This window comes from Leucopleurus acutus, assembly GCF_964270905.1.
Source record: "Leucopleurus acutus genome assembly, chromosome: 7".
In the NCBI taxonomy this organism is placed as follows: Eukaryota; Metazoa; Chordata; class Mammalia; order Artiodactyla; family Delphinidae; genus Leucopleurus; species Leucopleurus acutus.
Genome location: NC_139150.1, coordinates 106,287,815 through 106,313,734, shown reverse-complemented (window position 1 = coordinate 106,313,734; position 25,920 = coordinate 106,287,815). Strand labels below are relative to the sequence as shown.

General features: G+C 36.0%; 1 protein-coding gene across 10 annotated transcripts in view; it reads right to left on the bottom strand.

Moving 5' to 3' along the window:
- HMBOX1 (homeobox containing 1) overlaps positions 1-25,920 on the bottom strand; it is a 178,141-nt gene that overhangs the window by 12,951 nt on the left and 139,270 nt on the right. The window lies entirely within an intron of this gene.

Here is a 25,920-nt window from a genome sequence, read left to right as displayed (position 1 = left end):
TGGAAAAGTCCCCACCAGCCCAGTGTAGGGGCCTCCAAAAGAAATGGATGTCACTGTAAATGAACTGTTGACCATCAAGGGTATAGAGTTACTGCAACAGGGTCTTGAAGGGTACATACTAAACTGTTACAAGTGATGATTATCTCCTGGGAGCAAGAATGCTGGGGGCGGTGGGTAGAAGAGAGGGAAATATTGGTGGTAATTAAGATCGGTTTTCACTTTCTGCTTTGTATACTTCTCTGTTGAATTTCTGAAATGAACATATGCTATTTTCATAAATTTCTTTTTAATAAAAGAACTTTGGGAAAACATTCAGACAATTAAGGACTAGTTTACTGATTAATATAACTCCATAAACAATTTATGTTTGGAAAGTATATCTGGATCGGCTAGAAAATATTAGGTTTGTGATTGCCATTCTAGTGACTAACAGAATAAAACCGTAGTATTTCTGGAAGTTAAATAAGAATTGGCAGTGATTCGTGGCATATATGATTAATGAGTTTAAAAGTTTTTTAAAATCTTATTTAATTTGTATTTTTAGGATTTAACTATATAAAATAAAGTCAGAATAAAAATAAATTGGTAACATCTTCCAAATTAAAGACTCAAGAATATAATTCACTAACTATAGTTCTAAATCTCTAAGCCTGGCAATTAATACTTTCTTTTCTGTTAAAGACCTATTATTTTTATAATTAAGAAATGTAGGGCTATTGAATATTTCAATTTTCATTAAAATGTGCTACCACAGCTGGAGGTGTGTACACTGGGCTGTGAGCACCACTTTTCATCTTTTTGCAATGTTTCAATGTTTAAAAAATATTAATTAAATATCGATAGTATAATCTAAACTGATAAAATGATATATTTTAAGATACTTCATGGTAAATATTTAAGTTTAAAATGTAATAGTTAAAATTTTTTTGCAAAAAAATTACAAAGCTCTTAAAGCTTTCTTCTTGGTCATGGTGGGAGGGGTGGCAGACAGACACACTGCACTGATGTAAAGTGGAAGAGTTTTTACGAAAGACAAAGGTAGGCCAGGAAATAAAATATGCAACAAATAAGTATTACGTAAGTATGAGTATGTACTTGAGTAGACGTAAGTTCAAAACATGGCCCTGACCTTAACAATATACAGTTCAGTTGCAGACGTCAGGTTTAAAAAAGTTAAACAATAGGAGTTAAAGAAACGGTCAAAACAGTAAAACTGTGACAAACCAGAATACATCTAGCTGCTAATTAACTATATAAATGATACGTTAAATAAATTCAGGTTAGAGAGAGATCTCTATGGACTGTGCTGACCTGGCAAAGCTCACTGATTTGGACAGGCTTCTGCGGGATGCAGAGGCCCCAGGCATTGGACAGGAAAGGGCAAAGTTATCAGTAAAGACAAAAATATAAAGGTAGAAAAACCTAAGATGTGCCTGGAAGACAGAAGGCAACCAGTAATGCAATCTGATTAGACTATAAGGATTATATGTAGGGTGTGCCTGAAATAGTGCTGTTATCCTGGATTATTAACAAACCCCCCCTCATTCCCCTAAAGTATCCCACTTAGACAATAAATTACATGGTCACCCCAGGACCACATCACATTATTGACTTATCTGAATTTAATGTTAACTAAAATCCCTATGTCTTTTTCACATGTGCTCTGTGTTCTGGATATTGTCAAAACAAAGGAAGCTGAATCGAAGAAAATAATAACTACGGTTTCCATCTAGTTACTTACAAGAGGAGCTATCTAAGCCCAAGGAATCTGCTTGGCATGTAACAGACATTCAGTAAGTAAGTGTCTGATCAAAAGATGGGTGAATAAATGATACATGAAAGAATGAATGAATGGAAGTAGGAAACAGAGGTGAAAACAGAAAACAGTGGTTTCAGTTAAGGCTTTTACTGAAACCAAGAATACCTCTTTCAGGAGAAAGCTAGTTGGGGTCTCACCATACTGTACACCGTCTTCTCTAGGTATATTCAGATATAGCCGAATACAATTCCATTAGTATAGTGTTTATTTTTCAACTATACATAACCAATAGACTATCAATGAAGTTGGGAAATAGGTCTAATGACTTCGATATTTAGACATAATTAATCATTCATTTAGTCACCCCCAAATGTTGACTGAGTCCTAGTTTATACCAAGCAATTGGCAAAATGGTGGCAAAAGATGAACCATGCAAAGCCTCCCAGTGTAATCACTGGGGATGTATGTATGTAACAAAACACATTATAAAGTCCACTGTAAAATGGACTGTATTAGTGGTATGAATGTAGTATATGGGAGTAGAGAGGAATCAACATTTGTGCATGCTTCTTGAAGACAGATCATAGAGGGTGGATAAAGTGAAATAACCCAAGGCAGAGGAAGCAATATGTAAAAGAAAGGGAGTCATGAAAGACCTTAAAATGTTCCGAGAATGAGGAGTTCAGTGTGGACGAAATATACATGAGATGGGGAGACTGGGGATCAAACTAAAGAAAAATATTGGGTCCAGATTTTAAAGAGTATGATAGAGTTCGCACTTAACTTTTTTGGCAACTGGAAGCAAAGGTTTTTAAGCAGGGGTATTATATGATCAAACTTACTTTGTAGGGCAGTAGCTCTGGTGATACTAGAGGCAAAAGCCAGTTAGGAAGCTGTGGTAACAACTGAGGAGAGGATCTGAAGTAGGCTAAGGCATGGAAATAGAGAGGAAAGATGAGATTAGAGACATTTCAGGGGCTTCCCCGGTGGTGCAGTGGTGAAGTATCCACCTGCCAATGCAGGGGACACAGGTTCGAGCCCTAAGTCTGGGAAGATCCCACATGCCGCGGAGCAACTAAGCCTGTGTGCCACAACTACTAAGCCTGCGCTCTAGAGCCCGTGAGCCACAACTACTGAGCCCGCGTGCCACAACTACTGAAGCCTGCGTGCCTAGAGCCCGAGCTCCACAACAAGAGAAGCCCCCACTCGCCACAACTAGAGAAAGTCCACACGCAGCAGCAAAGACCTAATGCAGCCAAAAATAAATTTAAAAAAAAAAGAGCGAGAGAGACATTTCAGGATGGTAATAAAAATTCAAGACAGCCTTGCTTCCTGGGTTTAGGCACCCCCTCCCTGCCCCACCACCAAAAGAGACAGCTTTAGGAACAGTACGCACTATTCATTATTCACTTTCAAGCATTTTAAGCTTAAGTTATGTCAAAGGAATAGATATTTCTGCTGTTACCAGGTGGATAAATTGTAGGAGAACTTGGTTCTAAGACTCTAAAAGGGACCTGTTTCTGAAATATACTTCTTCTGTCCCATATAAGAATGTTTATAGCCCTAGACATTTTATAAGACAAAAAAGGGAAAGAGATGCAAACAGAAATCTACAGGTAGTAATATAAGTGATAAAATAAATCCTAAGGGTACTACACTTTTATAGACAAAGGACATTGTCAGCTGAGTGATCAGTGAGTATCTTCACAGAGGGAAACCAAATGATCGCTTTGCAAGACCCTGACAGCAAAGACTTAAAATGAAAGGTGGAAAAATAATTTACATGAGATGAGAAACCATAAGCTAGTAACAAATTGAAATGTCCTTGAGGCACCTTCATTTCAGTAACACTAAGTCTATAAAAACTGCAGCCAGAAAGTTCCTCCTATTGTGTCTTGGTGAGCATATAGAAGGCAGGGAATGGCTCTCTAAGCAAGGGATAATGCCATGTAAATGAACTTTTTTTTTTTTTTCTTCTGTGCCTTTAAGTGAACTATCCCTCCTGAAGAGATATTTAAACCTCACCATTTTAGTAATTCAAAATAAGGTTTCAGGATTGTCATACAGTGCTCACTATCTACAATCCAGTGTGCATTTCTTCATCACTAAGTAAAATTACTGGGTAGAGGGCAGGAAAGAGAGTAACATTAAACTAAAATACTTTGGAACCTAATTGTCCCATCTCCTCTCTGAGAGCATCTATGTGTTAAATGATCTTCAGCAACAAAACAATTTAAAATTTTCTTTTTTTGGGGGGTTGTTTTTAAACAACAGAGTGAAGGCAGAGATGAAAAAAATGGGAAAAGTTTCTTTAAGTACAGCAACTCTCTTTTGTTAATCCATAAAGGTCTAAGGAAGGAACATCCTCAGTTCACTTACACACCTGGACAGTGATATCCTACATTTTATCCAAAGATCTCAAAGCCCCTCTGATACTAATCATACCTAAAAATATCCCTGAAAAATCATCAGGGGTCAGAGAGAAATAAGAGGGGCAGAGCTATAAATCAGCTATGCATATGACTCTTCATCATTCACTGTGGACTTCAGGACAATAAGGGACTTTGAAAGATTATTCACCGATCAACTTCCACATTTGAGAAATAGAGACAATGACAAGCTTACACTTAATAAGCTCCCCAAAGTTACAGAGCTGGCTAGCATTACAGATAAGCTCCTTAACTTCCAGGCCCATGCTCTTTCCACTCCTGCTTACTAAAGAAGTCGCCGGATGTAGTGGGTTGAAGAGTGTCACCTGAAAATTCATGTCCATCTGGAACCTCAGAAAGTGATCTTATTTGAAATAGGGTCTCTGCAGATGTAATTTTGGGAAGGATCAAAATGAGGTCAAGCTGGGCCCTAAACCCAACGAGAGTGTCCTTACAAGAGAAAAAAAAGAACACAATCAGAGAAGACAATGAGGAAATGAAAGCAGACACTGGAGTGATACATCTACAAGACAAGGAATGCCAGGGACCGCTGACAACTGACAGAAGCTAGAAGAGAGGTGTGGGAGGGTTTCTACCATCAGAACCTCCCAAAGGAACCAACTCTGCTGACACCTTTTGTTCTAAGCCACCCAGTTTGTGGAAATTTGTTATGTTGGCCCTAGAAAACTAATACTCTGGGTAAACAGAATCAGTACAAAAAGAATGGATAGTCTTAAGAGATACTGTGATTCAATTATCATAACTTGATGGACATTATTTCACTATAGAATACACCTGGCAAGTAGACTGGAATAAGTAGCTATTTCTGTAAGTAAGTAGTCTGTCAGCAGCTGAATAAGACATTCTTTGAAAGTCTGGTCAAATACAGAAAAATTCTAACTTCAATTCTTTTTCCTCCTGTAACCCAAACTGGACTGCTATCCTTCTTTTGATGCTTAACACTGTCCTCCATTTGAACAGTTTTCACACTAAACCCCCAATTCAAAGCTTTATTAACTTTTTTAGATTGGCTACTTCATGATAATGGAGCTAAGAGACTGCTGTATTCATCTGTATCTTTACAATTAGTGCAGCGTTGACTTTTTAAAATCTTGGAACAGTAAGTACAGATGAATATTTCTGTAATACAACAGAGATTATCAATATTAAAAAATGTGCTAAGAGATGTATGATAAAACAAGTATACTAAAACTATGGTAGAATCTAGGTGATAACTATAAAATTCTTTCAGCTCTGCTGTACATTTAAAATTTTTCACAGTAAAATCTTGGGAAAACAGTAATTGGTAACATTAATAAGATGATAAGATGCTAGGAGCATCTCCATTAAATCAGAAACAAGGCAACAGAGCTCACCATCCCCAATACAACCTTTACTTTTGTTATAATTTAATGTTTTTTCTGAAAGTCCTAGTACAGTAAGGCATGAAACAGAATTAAGAAACAAATTGGGAAGGAGAGCCACAAAAATATCAATTGCATATTATATTATACCAAGAAAGCCAAGGGATAAATTCAAATTGCCTCAGAAGTAATCAATCAGATGGTTGGGTACTAAACAGGCCAACAAAAATATCAAAACTTTCCTATGCATCAATAATAAGCAATTGGACAACCTAACAGAAAAAAAGGCATCTATTCATGAGAGCAAGAAAAATGAGAAAATAAAAATGTCTAACAAGAAAAATATAGAAACCATACAAAAAAGTAAAAAATGTTATTCATTTTGCTGATAGGTATAAAAAAGACACAAGAAATGAGAGGCATGTAACACATTCCTAGATAAGAATGAATAATATGACAATGTCATTTCTTCCCAAATTAATTTTTAGGCTTAACTTCAATGAAATTTAACTTCAATCACATATTTTTCTTCCCTCTTTTTTTCTCAGTGGGAGTGTTATGAGTCAACAATACTATTTGAATGTTTGCCTGAAAAAACAGATGAAAATGGTTAAGAACATTTTGAAAATGGTAATAAATAGGCTCTCTCTCTTGTCAAATATTGTGAAATTATGAGATAATCAGAGCTGTGGTTCAAGAATTGTTGATAAGATCAATAGAACTAACAAATATAATGACTTTATATGCAAGAAAGAAACAATTTTAAATCTAAGAAGAAAGGAAGAATTGGCTATCTGGAAAATAAGACCAAACTAGACCTTCACCTTATAAACCCAATATTTTATGGCTAAATGTAAAAGAAAACATCTGAATGAGGAAGCATATGTGATGGAGGCAGTCACACAAGAATAAAAGCACTGGATTTATCTACATTTAAATAAAAAATAAATTCCAGGGCTTCCCTGGTGGCGCAGTGGTTGAGAGTCCGCCTGCCAATGCAGGGGACGCGGGTTCGTGCCCTGGTCCGGGAAGATCCCACATGCCGCGCAGCTGCTGGGCCCGTGAGCCATGGCCGCTGAGCCTGTGCGTCCGGAGCCTGTGCTCCGCAACGGGAGAGGCCACAACAGTGAGAGACCCGCGTACCACAAAAAAAAAAAAAAAAAAAAAAGGAAGTTTAAATGTAGACAAAACTAACAGTGCTTTTCACCTACCAAATAAGTAAAATGAAGCTGATTTTCACTCACTAAAAAGATTACGGTATGCAGGGAAGGCAGGCTGTGGTGACAGGAGCAGTGCATGCTCAAGGCCACTGTTGGTGATGTGAATAAATTCAGCTTTTTGTAGGGAGCTGGTAATATAGCCAAACATATCATTATTCTTAAGACAAAAGGTAAGAACAAGGGTGTCTGAGTCAGGACTATTTAACAGGGCAAAACTGGGAAGACTTTAAATGTCTAATAAAATAATAATGGTTAAATATGATTATGGTATAGGCATTTGAAAAAAAAGAAGGAGCCATTTAAAAACATCGTGTTTTCAAAGAGTACTAAATGACATCGGAAAATGTCAGTGAAAAAAAGCAGTTTACAAAACCAAATATGAGTTATTCTAATTGTGTTTAAAATACAGATAAGATAGAAACACCAAATGTAAATGTACCAAAATATTTTTAGTGGTTATTTATGAATGGAAATATTATTTTCTTCTTTATACATTGTTTTCCAAATAGTTTACAATGTGTTACTATTAATTTTCTAATAAAAAATGTTACCCCAAATAAAAATAAACTTGGTTATGTAATATTACATAAACCTAACTCTGATTAATTTTATAACTGCTTTTCAAAATACTTTTCTTTCTTTTACCATCCCTGTATCTGTTTACAAACTGGCAACATAAGCAGTTATGAAATTAGGACCTGAGCTAGCTGGATACAGCTGTCAACACAAATGTCCAACTGCAGGGGACTGGGTAACAAATTATGGTATATTCTTATACAAAATTCTTTTGCTTAGAAAGATATACAGATATATATATGTAACAGAAAAATGGCGAAAAAGAAACATACCAAAATGTTAATGATTATCTCATTAAGCTCATTTTAATTTTCCTCTTTATATTTTCTTGCATTTCTCCATTTTTTATATAAGTATGTGCTTATTTTGTAATTAAAAAGGCATTATTTGAAAATAAAGTTTGCTGTCCCAAAGCATGAACAAAATAGAACTGCACAAAATTATTTTTAAATAATAAATTTCTTAGTTTTTATTAATGCGTTTTGGCAACAAATTCACGCTTTAAACATCTGTTTTGCAAACACACTAAAGTATGACAAACAAAAGATGTTCTACACTAATGTATTTTTTATAAATAAAAGTTCACTTTTAATTCTACAGAATTAAAATAAATAATGGCTCCCTCCAAATCAGACTTTTGTAAGGTTCACATGACCTTCCAAGTAAAAGCTAAAATATGAATGAGTTCTATTATAGAAGAAGCTGTAAGTTTTCGAGACTTTGCCGCATCTTATAGAATAGAAAAGCCTGTGAAAAGGGAAGACTTTAAGTGGAAAAATTAGTATTGGCCTATGAAGAGATTAAAGGATTCAGATATGAGAAGTTGAATTTTAGAATCCCAATTCATAAATGCAATGGAATCCCATAACACCGTTCATTACACATGGTTTTAGATACACCATACAGTAGGTCCTGACAAAGAATGAAGGGAGACTTGACTTGCTCAAGGTCACACAACCCAGAACTCAAGTTTCCTGACTGAGTTCACTGGCTCAAAGGGCTCACAGGAATGGTGGTCATTATTTAGCTATGACATAGTATTGTTTCAGACTTCCTTTAAGACACAAATCTCTGTGGCAATCAATCACCTAAATCAACTCCTATAAATTTCACAAGTGCTCCCAGAAGCAAAGATGTGACAGCAGTAGTAAGATACCCATGACAGCCCCAGGACCGCAGCTACTATACCTAGGGGCTTTTTCCTCCTGGGAAAGGAAATCTAATTGCTCTGGAGACAACCATAATAACACTGAGGTACCTTTTTTCCCTGGGCAGAGGAGAATTTAATAAACTCTAGGACTTCTCCTTTGAAACACAACATCCATACACATTTAAAGACTATGTATATAGCACAGTTAATCTACTGTAGAAGAGTTAGTAGGACCTCTTCAGACACTAGCACCAAAAAAAGCTTCCAAGTCCTCCTCAGGATGGCCTTTCTTCACTAATGTAAAAAAGAAAATTCGACACACGATACAATTATGGATACCATGTATGAAACGTGCCCTAATACAAAATTTTCATCTCCCGAGGTCCTTCACTGCAAAGATTCTATGTTTAAATGTTATATTTACTTGCAGCATGCTAACTGCCACTAGGACCTTACTTGCTATTTAATAAATAGATTTCAAGACTAACAGTGAATTTAGGAACTGAGTTTTTAACACATTTTAGCCTATCACTAAGCCTTAGAAACAACACAGGCTTATCGTTTGTCCAGTGACATGCAGCCCTAAATGAAGTCCTACCACAGTAGAGATTTGGTGTGAGTTTTATTACTATTTGACAATATAGAGCAAGTTTTCCTTCTAATATGTATTACCTTTTTAGTCATCAGTCTTTCTATGAAGACTGTGAAAAGAAGAATGGAGACAATGTTTTGAAGTCATCAGGCAAAACAGTAAAACTGACAAATTCTAACCACCTTAAAGAAAAACAACCAAGAAATGGTATGGTATTTCTCTTGAAGCATTCATTAAATGTTTGCTCAACCCTCCATTTTATTTTAATAAGAAAAAGAACATGCACAAGAGGGCAGTGTTTGGTTTTGCTGGTCCATGGATTTCCTAGTTTCCTAATGAAACTACCGAATGTTAGTGATAATTACGTGAAGTTCATACCAGTGGAAACTGTGGTACCTTGGAGAGTGAACTGCATCTACCAGAACTTACACTGTCAAAGCATGAAAGCTGGTATGCCCCTTGCTGCCTCTGCTTCTGGCTGGAAGCAGCTGTATCCTCCCCCCTCTGTTTTGACAGCCTTTGCTAGTCGGAATTAGGTTTACAAAAAAGTTTTGTAAGGTGACCTGGAATTAAGTTTCTTACACTGTACAAGTTGTCCTGAGGCAGGGAGCCTGTTTTTAAATATAAAGCACTGAATTATAAACTGGCCACTTACCAATCTGACACTACTGACCAACAGTTTACTATAATATGAAGATCAATAGAACAAGACTGATAAAAATCAATCCACTGTCTCCTGCATGGTTTTTTTTTTTTATGATTAATACTATGCTTCTGCAAAATGACTACCTCTACCATAAAAGGATATGGTCTGTATCTAAAATGAGAACTTGTCCTCCTGGGGGAGGTCTCAACAAATAGCAAACCAAACATGGCCAACAGCATAGATTCTTTAGAGAATCAGAGGTACATTGGTTGGAGATTATTCTGATACCTCCCTGAAGAGGGAGAAACACAATACCTTGTACTTAAAGGTACTTGCTACTCTCTCTTAAACCTACTTTTTAATCTCCTGTGTTATGGGTTTGCTGCTGTTTTTAGTCAAACTACCCAGGATATACATAAATGACTGCTAACTGCCTTTTAAAAAGTCGAATTAATTCTTATAACACTTGACAAAAAACATGCTACTTACATTAATATTGCCAGAACTGAAAAGTTATCTTACCAATTGTGTGCAAGATAAATAAATTTCTTCACAGTGATACAAGAGCAAATTTGGGATATAGTCATATTCCAAGGAAGGTATTTTGATGACAAACTAAGGTTTCTGCCCCCAGAAAGATGATAATTATAGGATAGTCTCAAAACAGAACTATAGGTCTGTCTGGCCTTTAAGTGGATGAGGTGACAAAGTAGGAACCAATAAAACAGAATATTTGGATGAGGCACTATTATGATTGAGATTTCTATGGTACACAGGTTTTCAAAAAGATCACTGTTAGATGCTTTCTATCACTGAAATTACACGGTGCATGCACGCTTCTTCAACCAAAAGGCAACTAAAACAGAAGTAGAATATTTACCCACAAGTTCATTTTCTACTAATTTGAGATCTTCAAACATCAAACACTTATGCAAACCTTGGTACACGCTATGAATGTTTAGTCTATCAACAATGATTTCCGAATGCACTATTATAAGGGCCATATCTGTCTTGTTAATCACTGTATCCCAACCAGTGTCTAGCATAAGGAGTGGTATGAAGTAGAAGTTCAATAAACATTTGTTGAGTTCATAAAAGAAAAAGCTCACTCATTTTCTGTGAAGATTTTCTAGTTGGTCTATAACCTGGTCTCCATCAGTATTAATATTTATACTATGACGTGTATAACTCTGCTTCTGGGATGAATCATATCTTTATTGGTGACTCCTCACATGCAACACCAATACTTACCAAACTACACTTCATGTCTTTGTAAACTGTGGCCACAGAACAACATGAGGAACATGGGGTCTTTGGTCCTGTTTAATTAGCTCAGGAACTAGAGAAATGAGGGGTCTGTTGTTTGCACAAAATGAAACTGCTGGCATATCTTCTATACAAGGATGGGGAGAATTTTTAATCAGCCTCAAAAAAATGGTGATAATTTCTCTTTTGGCTATTTCTGTTTGACCAAAAGGGAACCAGGAAGTATAATCTGCCAATTTTAAAATGCATTTAAGGACAGTTCATCTTCTTACTGGCTATGAGAAATGGATTGGGATAACTTTACCTGTCAATAAGTGGGAAAGTTTTGTTGTTTTTTTCCTCAAATAGTCTAATGGATTGAAATGAGGTCATGTTCAGGCTCCTGCTGTCTTAAATAAATGTTAAGAACTTCCTTCTATTTGCAGAGATACAGGAGGTGTAGTTCATTATGTTCCACCTGAGTCATTCCATAAGGAGTATTAAAGACGTTAAACTCTTTTTAAAATTCATCTTCCAGCATCCATTAATTCCAAAATTTATAATGTATTCTTGCAGCATTTTCTATCCTAGGACAGCAATGACATCAGAAGAGAGGGAAAGGAAGACCAGCTTGCCAGGGGTTGCAGTGACGGCAAGGCGACCCTTAGATTTTACAGGACCCAATTCCACTCCCACAAAGTGGGTTTTGTGGGGGGAAAATAGTACAGTGATCAGGCTAAGGAAAAACGACATTGAGGCCTTGAAACGTAATTTTTCTGCTGTTTCTGAGTCATTTTGAGTGGATCACTTTAAATTATCGAATTATTGTTTCTTGCTGAATTGAATTGAAGCCCTTACAATTTTAACAAAATTAGAAAATACTGTATTACTCTACCCCCATCCCAAGTCTAATATGTCTGGCAGGGGAGATGGGCGACACCACTTCCTAATTTTCTTAAAGTTGTAGGGTCTTATTAAATAGTCAATTCAGTCAAGTTCAAGCAACACTTACTGATGTCAGACTTTATGCAGAGCACTGTGCTAGCCTAGGAACCCGTTGGGTGTAACCAAACCCTTGTCTGCAGGGGAACATAAACTACGTCACTGAAGTACCAGGTAAAATTTACTCAACAGATGGCGAAATAATTCATTCTGGTAAAGATATAGCTCAAATTTTCTTCCTAACAATGCACTGCTATAACAGAAGTCAGTAGGAAAATTGTATTCTGTAATTTTATAATAATCCACGTCAGCAGGGGAAAAAAAATGGGTCAAAAATGTTTAAATTGAAAATGGCTGGAATTTCAACATATTTCCTTGCCACAGAGAAGGGAATATCATTTAGGCTCCTATCTTTAAAAAGGAAGACTGAGAAGATTTTCAAAACAATTGTTTTCTTTCTTTTTTTTTTTTTTGGTCACGCGACTTGCTGGATCTTAGTTTGCCGACCAGGGATTGAACCCAGGCCCTCTCAGCAGTGAAAGCGCAGAGTCCTAACCCCTGGACCACCAGGGAATTCCCAAAACAGTTTCAATTTTTTAATCCCAGGATGTTTTACAAATATTAGACACAAAAATCTACCTCTACCCTCCAAAATAATTTTGAGTCCCTGTCATAAAAGAACTATTATCAGTGCTTTATATGTGAGAGGAAAGTGGCACAAACAACCTAAAAAATGTCTTAAGAGATTTTTAGAACCACCATATTTCGGCATGGATGCAAATATGAATGCTTGAGAAAGACAAATGCTACAACTGTGGCAAGACAAGGGTTTTCTACAATCTGGATACATCCTACTTCCCCAGCCTCACTTCTTGCCTGACTAACCATATGCTCCAGTTACCTGATTTTTCATGCCTCTGTGCCTTTGCATATACTGCTTCCACTGCCAAGCATGTCTTTCTTCCTTTCCCCACCCCATCAAAATCATACTGCTCTCCAGGACCCAGCTTCAGTGTCACCTCGGTGTTGTCTTCCCTCACACCACTCTCCTCTATCTCCTACTGTACCTGGTGCCTATCTCTTCTGAGTTTCTTTAAACCTGACTCTTCCACTAGAATGAGACCTACTAGAGCAAAACCTTATCTTTAAATATGCTTCAGTACTCGTGTAGTGATTGGCACACAGGTGATGAATGACTTTCTTTTGAGTAAAGAAAGGCTAAATAGACATTTATTGGCTGACGCTTAGGAATACAGAAAATGGTAATTCTTCAGAAAATTCCACTTGAAGAAACCCAGAATTCTTTTTGAAAGTTCTTATTTGTTTAGTAGGAATATATTTGTTAAACACCTACTATGTGTGTCACGTACCACAGGTAGTACTTCACGTGCACCATTGTTCAGTATTTTTCTTATGTATGCATGTATGGCCTTTGTTGCTGCACACGGGCTTTCTCTAGTTGCGGGGAGCAGGGGCTACTCTTTGTTGCAGTGTGCGGGCTTCTCTTGTTGTGGAGCACAGGCTCTAGGCGTGTGGGCTTCAGTAGTTGTGGCTCATGGGCTCTAGAGCACAGGCTCAGTAGTTGTGGCGCATGGGCTTAGTTGCTCCATGGCATGTGCGATCTTCCCAGACCAGGGCTCGAACCCGTGTCCCCTGCACTGGCAGGTGGATTCTTAACCACTGCACCACCAGGGAAGCCCCATTGTTCAGTATTAAATCACAGCACTCCTATAAGATAAGTTTGATTATTACTGTAATTTTATAGCAAGGAATTTGCCTACGGATACACAGCTAGTGAGTAAGACAGTTGAGACTAGCACCCCAGTCTTTGTAACTAAAAATTCTGTTCTTCCATAAATGACCCAGAATTGCCAAAGCAATCCTGAGGAAAAAGGACAAAGCAGGAGGCATAACCCTCCCAGACTTCAGACAGTACTACAAAGCTACAGTAATCAAAACAGCATAGTATTGGCACAAAAACAGACATATCGATCAATAAAACAGAATAGAGAGCCCAGAAATAAACCCACACACCTACAGTCAATTGATCTTCCACAGAGGAGGCAAGAATATACAATGGAGAAAAGACACTCTCTTCAGCAAGTGGTGCTGGGAGAGCTGGAGAGCTGTATGTAAATCAATGAAGTTAGAACACACCCTCACACCATACACAAAAATAAACTCAAAGTGGCTTAAAGACTAAATATAAGACATGACAACACAGGAACTTCCCTGGTGGTCCAATGCAGGGGGCCCAGGTTTGATCCCTGGTCAGGGAACTAGATCCCACATGCTGCAACTAAAAAAGATCCCACAACTAAAGATCCTGCATGTCGCAACTAAAAAGATTCCACATGCCACAATGAAGATCTCACACGCAGCAATGAAGATCCAGCATGCTGCAACTAAGACCCGGTGCAGCCAAATAAATAAATCAATTAATTAAAAAAAGATATATTTTAAAAAGAGACATGACACCATAAAATTCTTAGAAGAGAACATTAGCAAAACATTTTTGGACATAAATTGTACCAATGTTTTCTTAGATCAGTCTCCCAAGGCAGTAGAAATAAAAGCAAAAATAAACAAATGGGACCTAATCAAACTTAAAAGCTTTTTTACAGCAAAGGAAACCATAAACAAAATGGAAAGACAACCTACGGACTGGAGAAAATATTTGCAAATGATGTGACCAACAAGGGCTTAATTTCCAAAATACACAAACAGCTCACACAACTCAGTAACAAAAAAACAAACAACCCAATTGAAAAATGGGCAGAAGACCTAAACATACATTCCTCCAAAGAAGACATACAGATGGCCAACAGGCACATGAAAAGATGCTCAACATCACTAATTATTAGAGAAATGCAAATCAAAACTACGAAGAGGTACCATACCATCTCACAAAAGTCAGAATGGCCATCATCAAAAAGTCTACAAACAACAAATGCTGGAGACGGTGCAGAGAAAAGGGAACCCTCCTACACTGTTGGTGGGAATGTAAACTGGTGCAGCTACTATGGAAAACAGTATGGAGGTTCCTTAGAAAACTAAAAATAGGGTTGCCATATGACCCTGTAATCCCACTCCTGGGTATACATCCAGAGAAAACTGATTCAAAAAGATACATGCGGGACTTCCCTGGCAGGCCAGTGGTTTAGACTTCACCTTCCAATGCAGGGGGTGCAGGTTCGATCCCTGGTTGGGGAGCTAAGATCTCACATACCTTGTGGCCAAAAAACCAAAATATAAAACAGAAGCAATACTGTAACAAATTCAATAAAGACTTAAAAGAAATAAAGTTTTTTTAAAAAAGATACATGCACCCCAACACCCCAATGTTCACTGCAGCACCATTTACAGTAGCCAAGCATGGAAACAACTTAAATGTCTATCGACAGATGAATGGATAAAGAAGATGTGGTACATATATACAATGGAATACTACTCAGCCATAAAAAAAGAATGAAATAATGCCATCTGCAGCAACCTGGATGGTCCTGGAGATTACCATATTAAGTGAAGTAAGTCAGACAGAGAAAGGCAAATACCATATGATATCACTTATATGTAGAATCTAAAATATGACACAAATGAACTTATCTACAAAACAGAAACAGACTCACAGACAGAGAACAGACTTGTGGTTGCCAAGGGGGAGGTGGTGGAGAAGGGATGGATTAGGAATTTGGACTAGCAGATGCAAACTAGTATATACAGAATGGATAAACAACAGGGTCCTGCTGTATAGCACAGGGAACTATATTTGGCATCCTGTGATAGACCATAATGGAAAAGAATATGAAAAGGAATATATGTATAGGTATAACTGAATCACTTTGCTGGACAATAGAAATTAACACTATGTTGTAGATCAAGTATACCTCAATAAAATAATTTTTAAAAACAATCTGTGTTCTTAACCACTATATTATCAAAAACAAACAAAGAGAAAGACAAAAACTAACATAAAATGTGCAAACTATTCGACATTTAGGGCAAACCATTTATTTAAAAGTTTTATTGCTGCTCCCAATCTTTATCTTTGTATGTGTATTCCTTTTTCATTATTGTAATAATGCAATTTTTCTTCTATCGCTTAACATTATTTCATTCACGGTTTTCTTCGAATTTACACAGGCCACATCTGTTACTTTACCACTACATTCCATGTAATAACTTAGCAGCTTGCTAAAAAGCTATCATGGTTAAATGTAAAGAAGTTAAAAAAAATTCACTGAATTTCCTATGCAAAGTCACTATCTTGGTCATACACGTGGTCTCTGATCCCAGATATGAAAAAGATATTTTCTTTAGCTAGTCCACTCAATTCAGCAGCAACATAACAAAGAAGAAAATAAGATTTAAGTTTCTTTGCAGCTGTAAAATACTAAAGGAAGTTTTACTCTTAGAGATAAAATGAAAAATAGGAGAAGCAAATTTTTTTCTCAGCAGTGAGAAATGCTTTTAGTTTTTTCATTTTATAAGGAAAAAGGAAGTAATTCTCATTACCTAGACTGATAAAAGGTAGGTGAACAATGATTTCTTTGCATTTTCAGGTTGCAGTACCCTTAAGGTATTTCATTACTATAAACAGAGAAATTGAGGGACCAAAGTACAAGCTGATTGCCAAACAAGGTACCAAGATAAATTATGGGGAGATATATATATATATATATATATATATATATATATATATATAAATGATGTCCTAGATAACTGGTCTTCTCATAGAACTCAGTTATCATGGAGGTGATTTTGTTCTTTGAAGTTAGTCTATTCATTCATGTAGTTATACAAAGCACCAATTATTTTTCAAAGATTTACTTCTAGGGTGAGAAGATTTTCCTAACAAAAGCCACAGTCTTAAAGGGAACAAAGGCTCCACACATAACAAGAAATTACTTAAAATCATACAGCAATGCAATTTTGAGAATTATAAGGGCCCTTAGAAATTATATAACATTTACTAATTCTTTGAAAAATAAATATTGATTAATTTGCTTTTTAAGTGAAATAGAAAAATACTTTATTCAGTAAGTTTAAGAAAAACTAAAGCATATACTGAAGTTTACATTATGATCAACTAGGAAGCAACTAAAAAGAACAGAGGTGGGAGGGTAGGAAGCATACTTAAAAGAAAGTGTGAGAAGAAGAAAGAAAAACTGAATAGAAATTTTTCTGGCAAACTAAAGAACAGAAAGTGAGGAACCTTGAGGAAGATACAGAAAGGAGTTTAGGAGGGAAAAAGGAAGATTAAGAGGGCCTGAAAGAAATAAGAGATGAATAAAGAAACACAGACAAGAAGACAGTTAAATGCAATAAGGACTTTCCTTTTATTCATCTTTGCATCCCAATTCTTAGCATACGGCCTAGCACATAGCACTCAATAAATGTGTATCTAACAAAAAATAAAGAAGAGAAAGAACAGAAAAGATCAATATTATGCTTAAAAAAATTCTATGGTTCATATGGCTATGGGTTCAAAATAAGCAACTTAAACTCATTTCTTCTGGAGTTTAGCCAAGTTAATTAACTTCTTAGTTCTTGTTTTAAAAGACAAACTGTTTGAACTAGATGATCTTTAGGGTCTTTTCCTTATTCTCTGCAGAAATGTGACCAAATACAAGTAAATGAAAACAAGGGAAGGTTCTTAAATGTTGCTTAAACCGAATCAGTGGTCAGCAGATGCAATTTATATATTTTTGTACAACAGAGGTAAAATGGTCCCTTTATTGTTCACATGGCTCAAGCTGTCATTCAAAGAAACATCTGGATGGGTCTCAATTTCTCAGAAGAGCAATATTACAAAAGCATTTATAAGCATTTCTGCTCCAATATTTTTGTGGTTAGGTGTAATCTTACTGAAATGAGAAGAGTCTCTTACTCCATGGATTTCTGTATAGTATGAATGATACCAAATGATACTAGGACACTACACTACACAAAATAATACAGAAGGATACCGCTAAGGAGGAAAAGGTGATTATTTTTCCCTTTTACAAAGTAATAGGATTCTCTTCAAGAGATAAGAGTGCTTTTTTTAAAATGAGGGAAATTTTTACTAGGAGAACAAGCAGTTATTTCTCCATTTTTATGGTAATTAGGAAACTGTCTAAAACTATATAAAGCAAAACAAGATAAAAACATTAAAAGAAAATGTGGCTTCATGACTTAAGAAAGATGAAGTGGAGAATACTTCCTGTGTAAAAACATTTTTAAATCGCCCAGTAGTGATTAAAGGTAATAAAACAATAATGGGAAGTGGCGCCATGAAACTAGGGAAGGTTAATACCATTTGAGACTACTATAAAAGAACATAGAAGAAACAGATCTTCCAGAGCCACTTCAAGGTTGAACCTATGCGACTCTGTCTTTATTTTAGTTACACATACAAATGTGTACACCATACATCATCAAAATTCATCATATTTCAGAGTCAGAAGACTAGGAAAAGGAATGTTCCCTGCAGGTCAGGGTTTTGATGACTGGCAAAATACTAGCAAGCTTGCATTGCAGTTTCTGAACCACACCCAGTCTGCAGTTAAATATAGAATTTAGTTTCTGGAACTATTGGTCTTCTTAACCTTCACAGTCCAAGTACTCACTGAAAAATTGAAAGTTAAACAGAGAAAGGAAAGAGACTGAAACCAAAATCCAAGTACTAATAAACTGTCCTGGGAAGAATTCCAAAATGTGGTAAATACCAAGAGAATTAAATTACAGAAACCTCAAGCAAAATTCTGGAAACACACTTTACAAACAGATTTGTCTCTTCTATGCTGATTCTCCCAGGATGTACAACAGACTTATATAAAATGCATTTGTGTACTAGACCCAGGTCTCTAATTCAGATTACACATTCAGACTGTATATAACATGTCAGGTTAATAGCAGTGACACCAAATTTAGAGCTATGATTTAATTTTGGTTCATTATAGTATTGTGGTTGTGAAGTTATTTTTGTTGATAAAGAGTAAGTTTTATCCTAAGAAACTATTTTTAGATGCTTAAATTTTGGGGGAAGAGAAACCCTTAAGCTGAAATTTTTAATACTGATTCTTTGCTTGTTGGGGAGAATAATTAGGGTTAATTTTTTCGAGTTGTTTTGGAGATTGACAAAGGTTAAAACAACAACAACAAAAATGTTTTCCTTATAATTTCAGAAGGTTCTGGGCTTTAGAAATGATTTTGTTTTATAATAGCTCACTGAAGATGAACATGAAAAGAATCTAAGAGGAACAAAATACAAATTATAGGTGTGCTGTTTCCATAAAAAACAAAACAAAACCATGAAATAGTTTTAATTACAAACACACACAGCGATACTCATTTTGCCTTCATTTTCCTGGACACTCCCAGATACAGACTCATCATTCAGCTACTTTGATGAAAAATAACGGCAATAAGTAACCTATATACAGAGATCTGGTTCCAAAGTGGGTACTCTTAAGCATTATACTCTATTGCTTCTATATGTCACAGGGTGCTCTTATTTATTCCTGTATCTAGTCAAAGCCTTCTTCAAGTTGTTGCTTCTCTTTCAATCTTGCTTAATTGGGCTGAAAAACCTATATAAGGCGATTCGAAGGTTTCTTTCATCTTTCTCCCTTGAAACCAGAATAGGTACAATAGCCAGGTCTCACGCTTTTGTGTCCTGGTCAAATATCCAAACACTCCAAAGACATACCTGTTTCCAAAGCTGAAAGAATACCCAGTCCAAACGGCAGAAAGGTTAAAAAGGAAAGAGTACATCAGAAGCTTTGATTTTAGGCCATAAGGTCTCCACAACTTCTGACCATAAACTCTAAAGACTATTCAGTTCTGCTAGGTTCATCATCATCCTTTACTTCTTCACCCTTAAATGTATCCCTTCACTCCATCCCTAGCACTTTGCCTCATACCTAGTAAGTACTTTATTGAATAAATGAACAGTTAGGTTTGCTGAATAAAAATCACATTTGAGTCTTACATTATATTATTTGTACATGCAGGTATTTCAGACATACAATATAGATGTCGCCCCTTCCCCTTGTGAATATGTAAACTACTTGAGTTTAGCCTAGCTCAGTGCTAGCACATAACAGATGCTCTATAAATAAATGATTGAATGAATAAATTAGTCAATTATCTAATTCTATTTTGCCCATTAAAATCTAGTCAAGTCCCCTTTAAATAATAACAACAAAAATCTTTATGGAAAATTTCAAAACTACACAGATATACTATACCCATGAACCCCCATGTACCTATTATCCAGCTTCAACAATTATCAATCATTTTTCCACTTTTGTTTTATCTTTCCCTCTTTACAATCTCCATATGTTCTTAAGCAAATAGAAGGTTACATCACATGTTAATCTAGTGGCATCAGACGTCAGAGTTAATAAGGGTCAAGGCCATACATTGAAAACAGTGTACACCCAAATAAAAATATACCCCTCTTAGTTAATAAGGAAAACTCAAATCCATGGTTAGCTCTGTCTAAAGGTCGACATGTGGCTGGGCCACTTATTAGCTTTGTGGTCCTGGGAAGGTATTCAACCTCTTAGAGCCTTGGCTGCCTCATTAGAAAAAGAAGAAACCAGGACTGTTATGAGGCTTAAATGTGGAGGATAAATATATGTGGAACTCCCAATACTGTACTAAATAACTGTTTCTTTAAAAAAACAGCTGTACTGAGATAAAATTCACATACCCCCAAATTCACCCATTTATAATTCAATAGCTTTTAGCATATTCAGAGTTGTGTGAAAATTATCACAATTTTAGAAATTTCTATCACCCCCAAAAAGAAACCCAACACTCCTTAGCCTTCATCCTCCCCTACAATATCCCTAACCTCCCCAGCCCTAGACACCACATATCTACGTTCTGTCTCTCTATAGGTTTACTTAAACTGGATATTTCATATAAAGGGAATCATACAGTATTGTCCTTTGTGACAATAAATGTTTCTGGAACTAGATATTTTAAAAGTCAAATATGTGGTACAGACAATGCAATGAGGTCAGAGAAGTGGAAAAGGCCAAAAAAAGGGGGATCGATATATATCTATCTATCTACTGTAAGCCAGGCAGGCACCACTAAGTTATGTGCTAGGAAATATTACTGAAGTGCTTTGGGGATGGTAAGGGGTAGGAAAATAGTATGTGTGTGTTACATGCAAACAGGTGGGTAGTTAGTGAAATTTTCCTGAGTCCTTCACTTTCCTCATTTAAATAGAAAGAAAGATCATCATGAGACTGAGGATGGGGAGTTTGCAGAGAGAACAAAGTGTGAAATAATTATTTAGGAGAGTGGGAAAGAATGAACCACGAAGGTATAGTATGATTGTCTGGCAGAATTAAAGACTCACTTGAGGTTCATGGTCATGAATTTAAAATGAGATCAGTCAGAAGGGTTTTAAGTTTTTCTGGAGCCATATTTAGCTGCAAAAACATGAACACAGCATAAGCAAAAATGTAGAAACAGAAGAGATGAATTTAAACAGGGTATATTCTTACTCATGGCTTTAACTACACCTACTATATTGATGACTCCTAAATCTTCATTTCTAGAGCCACTGAAACCTCCTAGCACAGAAATCTTGAGGTGATTTCACAGTCAAAGCTCTAAGTGAAAGGAATTTAGGTAGAAAGGGAACATTTGTTCAATACTGTTTATGAGAAAGGCATTCTACTATGTGCTTTACATATATTATCTCACGTAACTCTCGTAACTCTTCTCATAATAACCAACTTCATTTTACAGAAAACTGAAATTCCTAAAGATTAATATAAGGTGAAACTGGGACTAAACCGTAAGTCTCTATGACTCTGACTTTTCACTCTATCATAGTACTTAACTCTTCTTTTTATAAATACAGTAATTGGGGTTAAGAGGTATTAAATGATTTGCCCAAAGTCAAACCATTTTCTAATGGTACAGATGTTGTCTCCCAGATGAATGCTCTTTGACCATCACCATTGCTAAACTCTCTTTTACACTTCCTGCTCTGTCATCTCTATGTTCAATCTGTGACTAGCTTAGGTTGTTCTTTTCTTCAAATTTTTTCTGATATCTATTATCTTCTATCCACTTTCTTGCCCTTTGCTTTAATATTATAGCTTGGGCCCTCATCACTGATGCACAGATTACCCTAACAGCCTTCATCTATCCCTCCTCAACCCATTTACATATAAGCTAGTCACTTCTTTTCTCTGAGGCTCTATATATAAACTATAAATAATAAGATATCCACAGTACAGAATCGTGAAGATTAAATAAGCTCACTTATCATATAGAATAATTATCAATAAGATTAATAATTATACACTGTAAAATCCTACTGAAATGTAAACTATTATTATCTTAAGATATATGAGGGCAGACACTACAACTTACATTTATTTTACCTCGGCTTTAGGCGTCTGGTATAAGTTCAAATGCATACTTAGCTGGCTGATTTCTTGCCGATCTTCCATACCCCTACTAACGTTATCTAACAGACTAATCTGATCAGGTGCAATCTCCTTTATGATAAAGCCTGAACACCAAAGCTATGGTATAATTAAGCATGGTCTTATTAATTATAGAGTGCATAGTATGACTAAGTCCTGTATAATCAAAGTAGAGATGCTCCTGATGAAAAACCCTACCTTCCGCCACAGAGAATCTCCTAACATCATACTATCCTTTCTATGACTGTCTAACTGGTGAACTCCTATCCATCATCCATCAAAATGCAGCCAAAATGTCACCACTTTGGTAAAGTCTTCCTGACTCTCTCCTCTGCTTGCCGGCATCTCATATGATCCCATAAATTTAATTACCCATTTTCATAATAGCATTCATTCCCCAGTTCTATAATTGCTTATATCATAGTACCTCCCCAAGTTTGTGAGGAAATATATTTCTGGGCAACTAAAGAGTTAATGAGAGGAAAGTTCTTCTTTATAGAAGAAGAACTCGAGCTTATCAGTGCAAAAGAAGTAAAAAAAATTGGAATATAACCATTTTGCAAACCTCTTATGAAGAAAGTGACTAGGAAAAAATCATCAATGGATACAAAACAGTGGTTCTCAATCCTGAGTGCCCTTTAGAATCACTTGGGAGCTTTCCAAATATACCTCTGCCTAGGTCCCCCACCCAGAGATTACAATTCAGTTGGTCAGGGGTACAGTCTCACTGGTGTTTTTTAAAGCTCCCAGATGATCCTAATATGCAGCCAAGGTTAAGAATCACTGCCCTAAACTATGCTGTGCATGGGGACCTTTCTGATAAGTGGATCAGGATGATAGCGCTGAATCTACTGATTAACCTTATAGTTACTAAAAATGGGAGACAACCAGACATTATGCGTCTCCTTATACAATGTAATAGGAAGAACAAAGTACCAGTTATGTGCCAAAAAACTGAACCAGAATCTAATCAGGGCTCTAGATCTAACTATCAGTCTACAGAAAATATGGGGTCATATAATGAGACAGTAAGAGGATGTAACTGGCCAAATCTAAAATGTGGGAAAATCAACAGGACAAAATATCATGGTCTCTTTAACAAATAAACAGCATGGAAAACGTGTGTCTGTGTATGTGTGTTTACGTATGTATAAGAAACTGTTAAAATTAAGCGACTCAAGAGACCAAATGTCATGTGTAAAAATACATGTTTAATGAACAGGTGAATGAATGAATGAATGCTAATTAGAGAGAAAAGACCCATCATTATAAACAATGAATTATTAAATCTTGTACTCTGAAAAGCAGGGCCAGATGTGGAAAAGGATGCAGAAGCACAATACTTTTGTTATGTGAATCAGTGAAATATTTATCTGTTTCTGTCATGGTCACATAGGACATTTTCTAAAATATTTCAATGTACTTAATGTTTACTTTTTAATTTATATTTGTATTTCCTTAAAATTTTGAGTAAAGAGAAAAATAGAAACAAATCATTATGGGTCAAATATAACCACTGTTTTTCTACTGGGGATGAGATACAGTTGTTCTGTATTAGAGCTGTCTGACAAAATTTTCTGTGATGATAGAAATGTTACATATCTGTGTTGTCTAAAACTATAGTCAGTAACCATATATGACTACTGGGCGCTTGAAATGTGGCTAGTGTGACTGAGGAACTGAATTTTAAATTTTTAAAAATTTATATAATTTAAATCTAAATAGCCACAGGTGGCCATGATCAGACAGCACAGTTCTAGATGACTATAGCTCTCCTTTCTATCTGCAATATTTTCCCCCTTCCTTTTGACCTAATTAAATCACCACATCCTCTCTTAATCAATGCAAGATCTTGAAGCACAATGTACCTTTCCTTTCCTACATGTATTACAATTGCAATTTTACCTTGATTTGTATGACTGTTTCATTAACTTCTGTTTCTCCAACCTGACTCTTTAGGAGGGAGTTTGCAATGTTCACTATTGTACTGCTGTCACTACAGTGACAATCAAATATTTATTAAGTAAATGTTACTATTAGATAACATCATGTAGTTGAGTTTTTGTGATACATGAAGGCTTTACATTTCTCCTAGTTCCATGTGATTTGATCCAAAATTTAGAGCATCCTTTAACACGCACATAATATACATACAAAGTGGAGAGAACCATACTATGAACCCCCAGGTAAACATCACCTAACTATAGAAATCAGTAATTTACTGATACCACTCGTTTTATACACACCCTTGCCCCTGCCTTTACGCCTTGTGTTATTCTGAGGTAAATCCCAGATATCACTTCATCATATTATTATACATTTTAATACATGTTTCTAAAAGACAAGAACTCTAATTTTTATAAATGTAGCACCGTTTACATATAAGTGACCATTATCGTAACTGAAACAAGAACCACTATTTATCCAGTGTTCAAATTTCTTCAACTGTCTGAAGATTTAAAAAAAAATAAACACTTGAAGAAACTGAGTTATTATTCTTTGGGTCTCTCACACCATGAATCTGGTTGACTTAAACCCTTGTGGTGTTAACAGAATTTTGTTCCATATTTCCTAAAAACCTGGAGTTGGATCTAGAAATTCGATTTGATTCAGCTTCAATTTTGTTAGAAAGAATACTCTGTAGGTGGTGTCTTAACATCCTCTAAGTACATAATACCTCCTTGTATATCTTTATGGGAAGTTAGCAGCTATCAATGATTATTGTCTGATAATAATGATACTCTAATCATCTTTTTTCCATTTATCAGTTGGAATTCTTCCTCAGGGAAAAACTACCTGGTTAATCGAAGTTTATATGTGCAGAACAAGTTATATTTTAGAGATAAGGAAGCTAAAGCTCAGAATTTCTGACCTGAACAAAGTTACACAGCTGGTTAATGGCAAAGCCAAAATCAGGCTTCAGGTCTTCTGACTCTGAGCCAAATGCTCTTTTCAGTATACCATTCGATTGGTCAGATTAGATAATAGGAAAAAAAATGTGAAGCTGGCTCAGTGTAAATATGTACATGCTTAGAATTTAAATCTAGTTTTAAACATTCAATTCCACTCTTTTCTATTATTTAAATTATTGAGAAATCACAATATGAAAAAGTTCAATTGTTTTCACCTCTGCCTAATATATTCTTTTTCTCTACATTTTAATCTTCGGAAGTAAATACTTTTCTAATAGAAAATTACTACCTTATTGCATATAAACTCCATCAAACCAAGATTCTGTAAACATTACTTACAGGTAGGAGACTAAAAGGATAATTATACTATAGGATCCACCCTAAATATATTGAACATTTCATAACCACATTTAATTAACTTATATGATTTCCAATAGGAAAAACTGAAGCTAAGGTCAAATTCAAGTTTAAAAAGTACTGAGTACCAGGACTTCCCTGGTGGCGTAGTGGTTAAAAATCCGCCTGCCAATGCAGGGGATACAGGTTTGATCCCTGGTCCAGGAAGATCTCACATGCTGCGGAGCAACTAAGCCCGTGTGCCACAAATACTGAGCCTGTGCTCTAGAACCGTCGAGCCACA